The sequence below is a fragment of the Macaca fascicularis genome, chromosome 3, assembly GCF_037993035.2.
Source record: "Macaca fascicularis isolate 582-1 chromosome 3, T2T-MFA8v1.1".
Lineage (NCBI taxonomy): Eukaryota > Metazoa > Chordata > Mammalia > Primates > Cercopithecidae > Macaca > Macaca fascicularis.
This window is the reverse complement of record NC_088377.1, coordinates 107269708-107284371: the sequence shown is the minus strand read 5'-3', so window position 1 is coordinate 107284371 and position 14664 is coordinate 107269708. Positions and strand designations below refer to the sequence as shown.

At 39.0% G+C, this 14664-nt stretch overlaps 1 protein-coding gene across 2 annotated transcripts in view; it reads right to left on the bottom strand.

Moving 5' to 3' along the window:
• HYCC1 (hyccin PI4KA lipid kinase complex subunit 1) overlaps positions 1-11860 on the bottom strand; it is a 73770-nt gene extending 61910 nt beyond the window's left edge. For both annotated transcript variants that reach the window (XM_005549996.5, XM_005549998.5), the window contains exon 1: positions 11697-11860. The gene's annotated coding sequence lies outside the window, so the exon portion shown is untranslated. The remainder of the gene's footprint in view (positions 1-11696) is intronic.
• Between the last annotated feature and the right edge of the window lie 2804 nt (positions 11861-14664).

Sequence of the window (14664 nt, the reverse complement as noted above, 5' to 3'; positions counted from 1 at the left end):
AAAACGCTGACAACCACTGTGGCAACTCAGTATGACTAGTTGATGATCAAAGGGTACAGCAACTACCACAGCAATGGGCATGTAAAAGACATACTGTTTTGCCCCTGTTGACTATAACTCAAGTAAAATAATGTGACTAAGATTATACACAAGCCATTAGCTCAAATTAACATCATATTAAAAAGTATTTTATTTAGTCTTCCTCTTCCATTTTCTACCATGAAAAAGGAACCAGGTTTATTGGGAGAGGCTCTTGAACACTTAGGAACACAAATACCCTGTAAACACTTTCTCCTTGCCGAACTAAACAAATTCAATTAAATTAAGGAATTAGCCAGTTGCTTGCGATTGGCTGTATTGGGAAAGATGAAGGAGGAGCAAATAGTTATTACTTTCTTCATTAAGCTATCCAAATCTTTCTCTTCCATGTTTTACCTAGGAGAAGTATATAAATTTTTGAGGTTTTGACATTCGCCTTGGCAAACTGTTCCTTGGGAATAGGCAAATTAAGGGTATTTGAGATTTTGCTACATCCAAGTATAAAAGCCATCTATATTCGTTTGCTAGGGCTGCCGTAACAAAGTACCACAGACTGGGTGGCTTAAACAACAGAAATTTATTTTCTCACAGTTCTCTAGGCTAGGAGTCTAAGATCAAGATTCATAGGAGTCTAAGATCAAGATTCAGGAGGGTTGGTTCCTTCTCAGAGCTCTGAGAATAGTTTCAGGCCTTTCCCCCTGGCTTGTAGATGGTGGTCTTCTCCCTGTGCCTTCACATTGTCCTCCCTCTGTACGGCCTATCCAAATTTCCTGTTTTTACTAGGACACCAATCATACTGAATTAGGGCCCACCCTAATTACCCCATTTAACTTAATTACCTCTCTAGAGACCCTATTTCCAAATGATGCTACATTCTGAGGTACTGGGGGTTAGGCCTTCAACTTATGAATTTTGGATGGGACACAGTGCAGCCCATAATACCACTAAAGCTGCAGTAATCTAGGGTTCAGCAACCAACCTGGCTCTTTTTTTTCTTATATTAAGGTGGTTAAATATCATCCATTTATTCATAAACTATTAAATGCCAACTATGTCTTAGATACTAGATTTACAAAAATGAATATGACATGGCTGACTTAGGGGATTCACAGACTATTAGGAGAGACAAATAAACCTAAAACAGCAGAAATGGGTGTGTCTTAAGCTCTTTTAAAAACAAACCAAGGTAAATCAGAATATAAGCAATAAAATAAAATAAATGAATGCTATGAGAAAAAATAAGGAGGAATGTAAAAGAAAGCCCAATGTAAACATTATATTTCAATCATTTTACTATCAATAACCCCTCTTTCCTCTCTCCAAAACATAATAGCATATGGAAATGTGGTTTCCAAAGCACAGCTCTACTTTGACTCCTTAAAGTTTTTTGCATTCTAAGTGCTTTCCTTTTTGCAATGTTGGGGACAAAGAAAGACAGAAATGTTAAGAGAATCAAATTCCAATTAACTTGGGAGTTAAAGTCTTAGAGGAAGTCGCTGCCCTTTAATATGTTGGAATGAGACTTTCAATCTTTAAAGAGGTCTGCCAATAGAGGCTCGGGTGTTCAATAGAAAATAGTAGGGCAAAGAGGGAAGTGCAATAAGAAAATGTAAGTAAACACAGTTAATGGTAGTCATGTGTGCTAATAGGGCCATAATAATAAAAACAACAGATCTTGACTGTACAAAATTCTATTTGATTCTCCCCAATCAGAAACTATGTGGATATCATGAATATAGTTGTTTTTCTTGGTTTAAAAATATTATAGTAACCAAAGGAGAAATAAATAGTTCAGTATGACCACGCTGATTCATATTAACTGGGCTAAGAGTCAATTTGTTTTAGCAGAGGCTGAATTATAAAATTATTTTTAAAATAAAGTTTTCAATAATACTGTCTTATACTAGTACAGCAGAATGTAACCTAGATGTTGTTTCGTAGCTGAATATGAGGCTAAAATTAGCACAGCAAAAATTTCTATCCTGGTTCCTCCCAAAGTACTTCAAAGTCCTATAAGAATGTTTAATCCCTAAAGTATTTTAAGCATTTCTTTTTCAATTACACATTGTTTTTGAAGAAAGGTTTATTACAGAAAAATCAAACATCTGCTTAGACCCTTTCACCAATAACTAATTCCTGATTGATGAAATCTAAATTCAATAAATCACACTATATTACAATAAATTCTTTGGAGCTCTATAATCTGGTGACATGAAGAATATCTGCTCTAATTACCATCTTGTGACTAGCTCGATACAATTTCCATGAAGAGTTGGCCTTTCTGAGGTGCTACCTAAAATTGTATGACATATTAGAAGTTCTCATAGTGAAAATAACAAGTTTTAGTCTTACTTTTCTTTACATGCTTTTTCTTGACCTGTTCTTCCTTTCCTCTCAACCCATCATTATCATGGGTAAAAAATTGTTAAAAATCAGATATTATAAATATAGTAGGGGAGCTTACCAGGATTCCCTTTATAAAAACATTTTAAATAAAAATATAGTCAACACAAATTATGGCAAGCATAATTAGGATTTCTCTTCTACTGCTTTTTTCGTTTTGTTTTGTTTTTGAGACAGAGTCTTGCTGTGTCACCCAGGCTGGAGTGCAATGGTGCAATCTCAGCTCACTGCAACCACTGCCTCCTGGGTTCAAGCGATTCGCCTGCCTCAGCCTCCCGAGTAACTGGGACTACAAGGGCGTGCCACCATGCCCGGCTCATTTTTTGTGTTTTTAGTACAGACAGGGTTTCACCATGTTAGTCAGGATGGTCTCGATCTCCTGACCTCGCTATCCACCCGCCTCAGCCTCTCAAAGTGCTGGGATTACAGGCAAGAGCCACCATGCCGGCCTCTTCTACTACTTTCTACAAGCAGAGGAATCCCACCTATATTCCTCTTATAAGCCCCCAGTGTTTTAACACAGCTCAATACATAAAGGAAACAACATGGCATAATGAAAAGAATGCTGACTCTGGAGTCCAAAAAACTCATACCAATTTTCAACAAGTTACTTAAACTTTCTAAGTCTCAGTTTCCTCAACTGTGAATGACAGATAATAACACCTATCTTTTAGGAATGTTTTAAGGATTAAAAATAATGCAAATAAAGCATTGGCAAACAAAAGGTACTCAATGAATTATACCTCTAGGTATCACTAACAAAGTATTTATCATTTGGACAATTAAGAATGTATTTCATGATCTTACAGTTCTGAAAAGAGGGGGCACAAGAGTAAGGCTTCATCAGATTCTAATGCCCTAGTTACTCCATCCTTATTTACTCTTCACTGATTAACTTTCTGATTTAGTAGCTTAATCTACTACCACCACTTCCAATTGCTCACCATCAATTTATTCCTTAATCCCTTTTACAGTATAAATTTGGGTCTCATCATCCACTCTCCATGACCTTATAAATGACAACTCTATCAGTTCTTTCTCTATGGTCTTTATTTTTCTGTAACCTGAAGCAAGAGTCTTTCTTTCTGAAACTCTGCTTCTTGACCTCACTGACTTGAATATTCTGGTTCTATCACCTATGTAACCAATTTTCTATATTTCTCCAACAATCTATTCGATTTACACATTTTTGTCTTCCCTTCTTCCCCCATCCATTTCTATAATATTTTCACCTTCCTCTCCATTTCCCTATCAGGACTCACTTGAAGTTTCATGATTTCCCAAAATAGTCTCTCCCTTTTCTTAACTACTAATGGGTGCACTGTTGCGGGGGCTATTTGTCACCTTGTCCACAACTGTGACATCTACTGATTAACAAATCAGCAGGAACCTTGAAATTTAGAACAAAAGAGCATGTATGTGTCTGGCAGGTTTGAGAGGTTCAGATTGTCCCCGTAGGAAGGGCATGGGGAATGCAGTCTGGGTGTGTTGATTATAACCAAAACCCTAACTGAATTAATTAAACGTTAATTTACATTTAAAGGGGGGGAACATAAGAGTTCAAAAAGATAAATAAAAAGTTTACAATTGCTTTCCCAATTTAAGCACTTTTAAGGCTTACACTATTCTCTTAAATTTCCAAGCCTATACATCACTCAACATAAGAGTAAATATAAACATTCTAATAGGCTAGAACCTAATTTGCATGGTACAGTTTAATAATTCATATATGTTTTCATTAAGTCAAGTATAAATGACTGAATGAATTCTTAAGTGACTGAATGAATTCTATGTATTTATATGAGAAAGCAACTCTTTGTCAACTAGCAAAAGACTCTTTGTTCAAGAAAACACCAAACAAATATCCCTTAACATTACTACTAAAAAGCTACCCTGATGCAAGGCTCACAACAAAAATAATTCAAACTAAAATGGAAAAGTACTGTGTTTCCAAAACTCTTTGATCTCTTGTATGTGGTACACTTAACATTCTTTACAAGGTACAAACAGGATTCAATAATGCAAACTGATCTTGAACACTCAACAAATTAAAATGTAAATTATATTAAGTGCATTATATGAACAACAATTTTAAGTTCACCCACGCTATCCCACCTCACTCCAAGATCACAGTATTTATTAAAATAGCAAAAGATATGACACATCAGCACAGAACAGACCAGTGATAATTATAATAGGGTTACCAAAAATTAAAACTCAGTGTGCAAAGAGGAAAAATACTTAATAAGATGCTCAAATAAAATGATCAAATTTACTTCTCAGTAATATGGGGTGAAGAAATTAAGAAAAACATTAGGGTACTGATTAGAAAACATGGGCATTACATCAGATAGGAATTGAGTTTAAACTTTGTGTACTTTATTGATGGTGAACAACTGTCTTTTTTTTTTTTTTTTTTTTTTTTTTTTTCGTGACGGAGTCTCGCTCTGTCGCCCGGGCTGGAGTGCAGTGGCCGGATCTCAGCTCACTGCAAGCTCCGCCTCCCGGGTTCACGCCATTCTCCTGCCTCAGCCTCCTGTGTAACTGAGACTACAGGCGCCCGCCACCTCGCCCGGCTAGTTTTTTGTATTTTTTAGTAGAGACGGGGTTTCACCGTGTTAGCCAGGATGGTCTCGATCTCCTGACCTCGTGATCCGCCCGTCTCGGCCTCCCAAAGTGCTGGGATTACAGGCTTGAGCCACCGCGCCCGTCGTGAACAACTGTCTTAACCTCTGAGTCTATGTTTGTCTGTAGAATAAACAATTTTTACCTCATAAAGTTATATAGGGACTAAATGAAATTAATTATGCAAAATACTTAGTACTTAAGCACATATTAAGATCTTTATAATTGTATTCAGTCCAAAAAGACCTAGACATTTTTAGAGCCAATCTATTTCAAATCTTCCAAGGAAGAGATTAATTGCCAGAGCACATGCAAAGATGGAAAGCTTCTCTCTCAGTCTCTCTTTTCACAAAGCTGGCATATTCAGAAATCAAAACCTTAAAAAGGTAATATAAAAGGAACACTAAAGATCAGTCTCATATAGCAAATTAAATATAGCACTATTTTAAAGAGATATGCTATTATCAAGTTGCCTTTATCCCTAAGACAGCAATTGTTTGATGAAAGCTACTTGGAAATGTAACACAATTCATCAACCAATAGGTAAAAGAAGGAAAACTATATGATCATCTCAAGGTACATTAAGAGGGCATGTGAGCAAACTAAGTATCTGTCTTGGCTCCTCCTGAAAAGGCATAGAAGACTCTTTCCTTAACATACCACAAATAAAAATTTTGAATACACAACTGTGAAACCCTAAAGGCGTTTCCATTTAAATGAGAAATAAGCCAAGGATCCTCACTGTTCACTGCTATAACTGAACATTATTCTAGAAATTCTGATCAACGTCCTAAGAAAAAGAAATAAGGATTAAGTGTTGGCAAGAAGACAAAATCATCACCATTTACACGTGCTATAATTGAGTTACTACAAAACACAATAAAAACTATCAGAATTAAGAGTTTCATAAAATGACCAGTTAGAAAACAGTATACGAGAATTAGTCATCTTTCTATGTTCCATCAGGTACATAGAATCCTCTTTATAAAATAATTTTAAAAGTTCCATTCCCAATAGAATCAGTAAGTTTTAAAATATCAAAAATACCACTTGAAAAATAGGCAGAACTCACATGAAGAAAACTACAAACTATAAAATACAAGAAGTAAACTCAAAACTACATCTTTGAGTCATAAAAGATGACTTCAATAAATGATAACATTGTATTAATAGAGATAGTACAACTTTCTCTAGAAAATTCACTCAGATATTCCAGTGAGGTTCTTTTAGAATCTTTACTGCCTTTCATGTAACATGAATAAAGAAATATATGAGAAATGCTGAAAATGTTTTAACAAAGACAATAGTAGGTATTCACACAACCATTTAGTGAAATACATTAAAAACTCACAATAATTAAGACAGTTTGGAATCACTAGAGCAAAAATAAATAGCCCAATTAAACTAAATAGAAAAAGTCATATATCCATATCTATAGAGTATATACACATGATTTGGTATTTAAAACCTCTGAAGAAGATAATTGTTCAATAAGTAGCATTAAAATAACTGAACCATCACTGTTAAAATACACTGCAAACAGACTAAAGATGTAAATTTGTTTAAAAACTGTGAAATTAATATAAGGAAATAGAGGTGAACAGTCATATAATTTGGGAATACAAGCCCTTTCTAAGTAGCAAGGTATCATAAAATAAAAATTTGATAAGTTTAAACATATTAAAATGTTAGCAATCTGTTTAAAAAGAAAATTCACATCAAAAACAAAATTAAGATAAAAATGACAAACTAGGGAAATTATCTGCAATGTAATTTGACAAAGACCTAATAGTTTGTATATACAAAGAGCTCTCATAACTTAGTATTTAAAAATCTCCAGTGTTGTAATAGACAAAGGACACTAATAGGTAATTCACAAAAGAAATAAGGATCTCTGGGTGGAGACATTATAAGTGTTATTTACCATTTATGCTTTCCTGAATTTTTCAAATTTCCTACAATGATTATTATAATAGTAATTAAGAAAATATAGAATGTTTACAATATGGCTGTGACTATAATAATAATGTCCAAAATCATGCTAACATCAATATTTCCACTCTTTTAGGCTGCACCAAAATTAGGGATGACTTTCCTCTCTAGAAAAGAATCATACTTTAATTATTTAATCACAATGAAAGAAATTTTCAGAACTCTAGAATACAATCAGACAAAACTTTTCACTTCTTCTTTATTTATGACCAAGTTACAAGGCCAAATAATATTTGGATAAGCTATTCTGTTTTCAGCCCCCTATGAAAGCTTAGAGTCAAGGCTGAGGAACAAGCCCTGGACCTCAGAACCAGCAGGACTCAATTTTACCTATATCCAAATCCTGAGCCAGAAATTTCAAAAAGAAAAAAAAAAAGGTGGTGAGGTGAGGATAGCTATTACCCTTCTCAAGATAGAAAATGTGGGCCTTTGAGAACTTCTAGTCAAAACTCTTCTCTGTCTCATTTAGGAGACAGAGGAATGATTTTATCCTCAAATGTATTTATAAGGCATATATCCAAAGGGCAAGCAAACAAGATTTCTTCTGAGCAAAGATACCTTAAATAGGAGATTTTCAAGTGTTAAATGTTCTTTTCCCTTAGTGCAGATATGCAGCCTAACTCTGAGAAGGTCAAAAAGTCTATGGCAGGACTTGGCTCTCAACAATAAGCAATAGTCAAACTGCTAATTCCATCTGCTCCCCTCCAAAAAAATGACAAAGCACTACATGATGATGCCAGGGATCTCAGGCTCCATTTAAGGAATTTTTCTGAGCAGTATCCATTTTCACAATGTTAACATGCTCTCTAACTTTTTTAAGTACTTCAGAAGTACTTCAGGGAACCAATTTGGATACTATATGCCAACTTTGATGATGATAACAAAGAAATATACTGTCTTTAACATTATATTCTTAGAGATGTCGCTTCCAGAAATGTCTTCCTTTCTTACTAGTCAAAGCTCTGAATTCCATCCACTTCTAGCTCCTCAGGGTCTTAGTTCCAATAATTATCTCATCTTTCCTAAATTGCTTAAGAATCTCTTCCCACTTGTCTCTACTCTCTCTTTCCTTATGCATGTAAACAAACAAACATAACATTCCTTCAAACAATATTCCTCTGCAATAGTTTTCAATCATGGCTGCACACTGGAATTACTTAAGGAACTATAAAAAAGTATCAATGCAAGTAATCAATAGTGATAGAAAGTAGACAGTGGTTTCCTGGGGATAAGAGGAAAAGATTATAAAGGGACACAGGAAACTTTTGGAGGTGAATATTATTTTGATTATGGTGATGGTTTTGCAGGTATAAACATATGTCAAATATCAAATTGTACACTTTAAATATATGTAGTATATTACATATCAATTACACTTCAACAGAAAAGCTGTTGAAATAAATATTGATATCTGGGTTCAACACCCCCCACACCAAATTGGTATAGGGGTTCTCTCTGGAAAACAAAATTCTTTAAAGCTCCTAAGATTATTGTAAATTATTATTACAATATTGTAAATAAATGCATAGCCAAGATTGAGAACCACTGCTCAATGAAAGCTATAGCTATCATTTTCTCCCTTCTTTATTTCAGTTCTCTCAAAAAGTCTCAATCAAGCATGTCTACTTTATCACACCCATTCTTTCTCAATCTTCTGAAGCCTGGTTTCTGAACCACTCAGTTAAAACTGTTCTTGTTAAAGTTACCTATGGAGTCCTGACAAATTCAGTGGTCACTGGGGCCCTCTCCTAACTTGACACCTCCTTGCAGCATTCAAAAATGTTAACCTGTTCCTCCTCCATTGGAAAATCTCCCCACCCTTGGCATCTTTCCTGATGGTCCTCCTACCTTGCTAGCTACTGTTCCTCTAACTTTCAGACAATTCTTCTCCCTACTTCTGCTATTTATGAGAGTCTGTTCTCTAGCTGCCACTTTCATCATGCTAAAGGCTTTCCCTGAGTCATTTCAACACAACCAAATCAATACAGCTTCAATTCAACCCCCAATCATCTCTTTAATCCTGATTTTCACATCCATAGATACAAACATCTATCTATATATTCACCTGAAGTTCCACTGCTTCTTCAAATTCAAAACAGAATTTATTATCTTCCTTCTATTTATGCGTTCCTCATTTCCAATCAACAGAACCCAAGTCAAACCTTCAGAGTCCTGAGTCCTCCTTTCTTCTCATAGGTGATTAGGACCTGTCAGTTTTTCCCTCACTCTGCCACAGTAAAGGTCTAAAATACAAATCCAATAAATGGCTTCTCATCTATCACATTCAATCCAATCACTTTAGCTAAGGATACCATTCCCTGATCTGGCCCTCTATCACCCTCACTATCTTCATCTGGCACCATTTCCCTACTAATCCCTGCATTCAAGCCACATCAATGTCAATGTTACTGACTTTGTCAACTGTCAATGTCAATTGACACTGACTTGTCATTGTCAATGACTTATCTAAATCGCCACAGTTTCTCAGGCCTCCTTGCCTTCTCATTTATTATATCCTCCTCTTGGGAAGTTACTTACCTCCTGCACTTGGCAAAATTATATCATCCTTCACAACTTGGCTGTGTGCTCCCAACTCCACCTACACTCAAGGCAAGTTAACCATCTCCTATTCTAAACTCTCCTACTACACTAGGCATATCTCCATTCCCACTGACTACATAGTATTATAATTGTTAATTTACTGTAATGTTACTAACACCTTGTATATTAGATAGTAAATTCCTTGAAGACAAGAGCTATGACATTCATTTCTGTATCCCTAGTACCTACTCAGCCTGGAAGAGTGAAAAAAATAAATTTATGCTTGACATAATTGCAATTATTTATAAAATATAAACGATACCCCAAAAGAGGTCTTGAATACTGATTTCTTAAAATTTCTTAAGATCCATTATAAAATAAATATTAGGCAACAGGATGCTGAATAAAACAGTACATATATTAAACACATTGTCAAAAAGACACCAGTCTAAAAAATACAACCCAGAGCAAATTTCATAAAACAGAAATACAACAAAGAAAGGAAGCACAGCAAGGATAAACGCTGACCCAGCTAATGCCTCATCGGGTGTCTGTATCCAGGTACTGCTAATGCCGATGACTAAGAAGGTTTCTAATCCTTCTAATCCCTCTACGGTAATTTCAATAAATTGAATAAGGATAAACGAGTCAAATCCAGAATTTGTTTCCTAAATATGTGATGCTTTTCCCCCTTGCCACTTGGTTTGATTGAACTGATTATTTGAATAGCTAACTTTGAAGCTACTATTGGCCAAGCAGATCTTAAATGTTTTTCCTTCCTTGCCTTTGCCTGCACTTCAAAAATATGGGGGTTTAGACTACTATTCATCCTGTAAACCTTAAAATGTGTTCACCTAAAGAAAAAAAAAATACTTAGAAATGTCGGGGGAGGTGGGGTGCCTGTGGATGTTAGCAGAAGAATGTTCTCATGGAAAACAAGCCTCCCAGTCTTTCTGACTGTATGCCAATAAGATATGAAAGCTGAAAACCTCAAACTGTCAAGTGTTACATGAACCAAAGAGGTGGCCCACCTGCTCCAAAAAACTACTGTGTGACCCAAGGATAAATAATTTGCAAAAGGTCAGCTTGGCCCTACTGCCTGTAGCGCAGTCTCTGAGATAAGGAGTAGCTGCCGGTGGAACGAATTCCCCCTACCTGAAGAGCGCCGCGGCTGTCAGGCTTGTGATAGTGTATTTCTCAGAGAGCAGATTCTGTGCAGTACTAAACCACTTAGGCAAAATTAAAATCTTTCAGGAAGGTCTAAACTCACAAAGCACACATGTGCAAGCTGACGGGCGGACAGCAAATTTCGCTCTGAAGCATACAAACTTGGGGGTGTTTTAATGCAACCATTTGGAGCCAAACCCCCGAGGATTCCCGAGTATGTTAAAATGAGCCTCGGGAGAGGAATAACTCATAGAAAGAAAGGGCAAGGGCTCAAGAAGAGATCTTCAGCGTAATAACCCATGAAGGAAGCGTGGCTGCTGTCTGAACCTCTCCGCCCTGCAGGGGACCCAAGAACGACTCAGGCCAACACTATCCTCCCAAGGGGCGGGGGCGGGGGGTCGATAGTGACCACTGTGGCCACCAGACCGGACGGACAGCGGCGGCCTCGCGGGAGCGGAGAGCGCGGATGGGAGAGGAGGCAGAGGCCGGAGCATCCGCCGCGGCAGGGAGGGGACCGGGGGCTCCCGCCCCAGGCCCATCCCGCAGAGGAGCGGCCGGTGGGGCCGAGGCGGCAGCACCCGGGTCACGGCAGAAGGCTGGACTGCTCCTCGCCGGGAAGGAGAGACCCGAATCGCGCGCACAAAGCTGCCGCCCTCCAGGCAGCGGGCGGGCTGCGCCCAACTTCGGGGCGAACATTCGCCGGCCGCAGCCCACCCGCCCGCCAGAAGCCCCCAGCGCCTGGCGCCGCCTCGCGCCCACCCGTGGCGCCTCGCGCGGGAGCCGTTACTCCCAGTGGAGCCGCGGCCCGGGGGACAAAGTCTCGGTCCTGTCCTTGCCGCCGCCTCGCCCCGGCTCCTCCCTGACAAAAAAAAAGTTATCTGTCGCCAGACGCCCTGGGGGCCCGGCGTGGGTCTCTCGGCTGGACTCACCAGAGCGGCTGCCGGAGCTCCACCTGCAGGACCTCGATTCGTGAGGCTCGCAGCCACAGCGACGGCAGCTGCTCTGCTTCCTCCCGAGTAGCAGCACCACCTGCTCCCCTTCTTCCTAGCAGAACGGGTCCCGGCGAGCCATCTTCCCCCTCCTCTCACTGACTGACAACCCAGCCCGGAGAGCCGCCACTGCCGCCAGCCTCTCTGACAGGCACGACCAGGGACCCGTCCTCAAGCAGCCAACCACCACCGCCCCACGCCGATTCAGCCTATCGCAGTCCTCCGGGGCGGGATCAGAACAACTTCTCCACCAATGAGAATCTTCTTCTGCTGGGCCTGGGGCGGAGCTCTGAGGAGACTTGAGTGGGCGTGGTCTGAGCAATGGGCGTGATCCGGGGCCCGGGGGAAGATGATTGACTGTAAGGTTTGCGGTGGCCGCTAGGCGATGACAATCAGTGAAGGTCTCTTAGATTCTGAGCCGTTAGGGCTTATGGCCTTCTCAGAAAAAATAAGCTTTACCGGGTGATGTGAAGTGTATCAATTTGTTTCTCTTTTGTAAGAAAAGAGAAACAAATTGATAGTTTACTAGTAAGTAGGATTTACTTCCCTGTAATTGAATTCACAAGAATTTATGAAAATCTTACCAAATCCCGGGAGGAAAAAAAAATTACGTTTTTGCAAAATGGAAATAAAAACTTCCCCCTCACTACATCATTGCTTTTGGGCTTAGCCTGGAAAAAGTCAAATACGATACCCCGGTTTTCTTTCCATGGAGGTTGTTTTTATTTTTTCCATCATTACTCCCTACTTTTTCTCTGAACATATACTAAATATTTTGTATAATAACTGGAACCTGAGAACACCTGAACCTGCTCCTGCAGACAGTCCTGCTGTTTTTGACCTTGGAAACCCCTCCTACCACATCCTTCTCAAGTCTGGTCAAGATTAATTAGAAGAAAAACTGACCTCCACCCTAGAAAACAGGAAGTCATTCTAGCTTTACACTAGAAATGGGCAGGATTTCTCCAGAAACACTAAGTGAACTTTTCAAACATGCTGAACTTATAAATAACAAGCACATAAAGAAGAAGATATGTTACTTGATTATCAAAAGGGTATCAAGCAAACAATTTCAGGTAATTATTAGGGCAGATTGCTAAAACAGATAGGATCCTCCCTCCAAAAGGAGGATCAGATTAATAAGTAAATAATAACAAACTACTGTGATAAGGACAATAGAGATTGGTTCAATGAGCAATGGAAACAGAGGACAAGAAATGACTGTTTAGGAAAGTCAGCGAACTCCACAAGGAAGGTGATGTTTGAGTTGGATCTTAAAAGGTAAATAGGACTTTGCCAGAGAAGAAAGTCAAAGGGTATTTCAGAAAGAGAGAACACCATGTTCAAAGGCATGGAGCTATGAAAGGGCACAGAGCCGTTGTGGAACATTGAGAAAGTAGATGGGGTTAAACAATGAGGAACAGCCAAAAATTGGGCTGGAGCAAAAGGTTGAGGTGAGATTGTAAAAGACCTCACAAGCTACACTAAGATATTCAGACAAGAACTGTCAAGCAGAGCCTTCTGCAATGGTGAAAATCTTCTATATTTGTGTTGTCCAAAACAGTAGCCATTAGCCACATGTGGCTATCAAATACTTGAAACATGGTGTGACTGAAGAGCTCAATTTATTTATTTATTTATTTTTGAGACAAGATCTCACGCTGTCACCTAAACTGGGGTACAGTGCTCAAGTGATCCTCCCACCTTAGCCTCCCAAAGTGCTGGGATTACAGGCATGAACTACCATAGACGGCTGGAACTCAATTTTTATTTATTTTATTTATTTTTTATTTTTGGCAGAGTCTCCCTATGTCACCCAGGCTAGAGTGCAGTGGTGGGATCTCAGCTCACTGCAACTTCCACCTCCCAGGTTCAAGCAATTCTCCTGCCTCAGCCTCCCAACTAGCTGGAGTTACATGCACCCACCACCACGTCCAGCTAATTTTTGTATTTTTAGTAGAGACAGGGTTTCACCATGTTGGCCAGGCTGGTCTTGAACTCTTGACCTCAGGTGATCCACACACCTCAGCCTCCCAAAGTGCTGGGATTACAGGTGTGAGCCACCATGTCTGGCATTAATTTTTAATTTTAACTTTAACACCTCCCATATTGGATAGCTCAGGTTTAGATTTTCTTCTAAAGGCAATGAGGGACCAACAACAGCTTTTAATCATGTGGACAATACAATCAGGTTTCTTTTAAATTGTGAGAATCCAAAAAAAGAAAATACAGGGTAGAGAGGAAACTCTTGACAGATCAGATTGACTTAACTTAGGTCCCCTTGGCCAGAGCCTGTTCAGCACAAGTGTTTACTCAAAGGAATAGGAACAGGAAGATCCAGGCAGCATGTTATTCACCTGAGAGAAAACAAGAGGTCAAAACCTGAGAAGTTGAATTCTGCCATCAAGTCCCATTGAGTAGGACAGTGAGGGACCAAGGAAGGAAAGAAACCCAGTCAGCCAAATCATAAGATAGAAACAAGAGTGAGCAAAAGAGTGCACACTTGCACACATGCACACACACACACCCCATCAGTTTTACAGGTCATTGGCCATGTGTGCCAGTAATGTGTTGACCTGATTTGAAGAGCCAAAGTGTCTGGTGGCAGGAAGGCCAGCCAAGACCAGGACAAGATTCCAGGAGAGAATCTTGAACCAAACCTGTGGAAGTCAGGATGGAAGGGAGAGGTAAACATTATTGACTTCCTGTACTGTACAAGGCACGTGGCTTGTCAAGAATATAGATGAATGCTAGAAACTTGCTTACAGTACAGGTAGCTGGATAACAAACAGATGAAAGGTTAAGCAAAGATTAAAGTAATTATTTAATGCAACGGTGGAGAGATTACATAAGGCAGTACATAATTGATTCATTGTTCAAATGATTTTCTAGGCAATAACCACTGTGT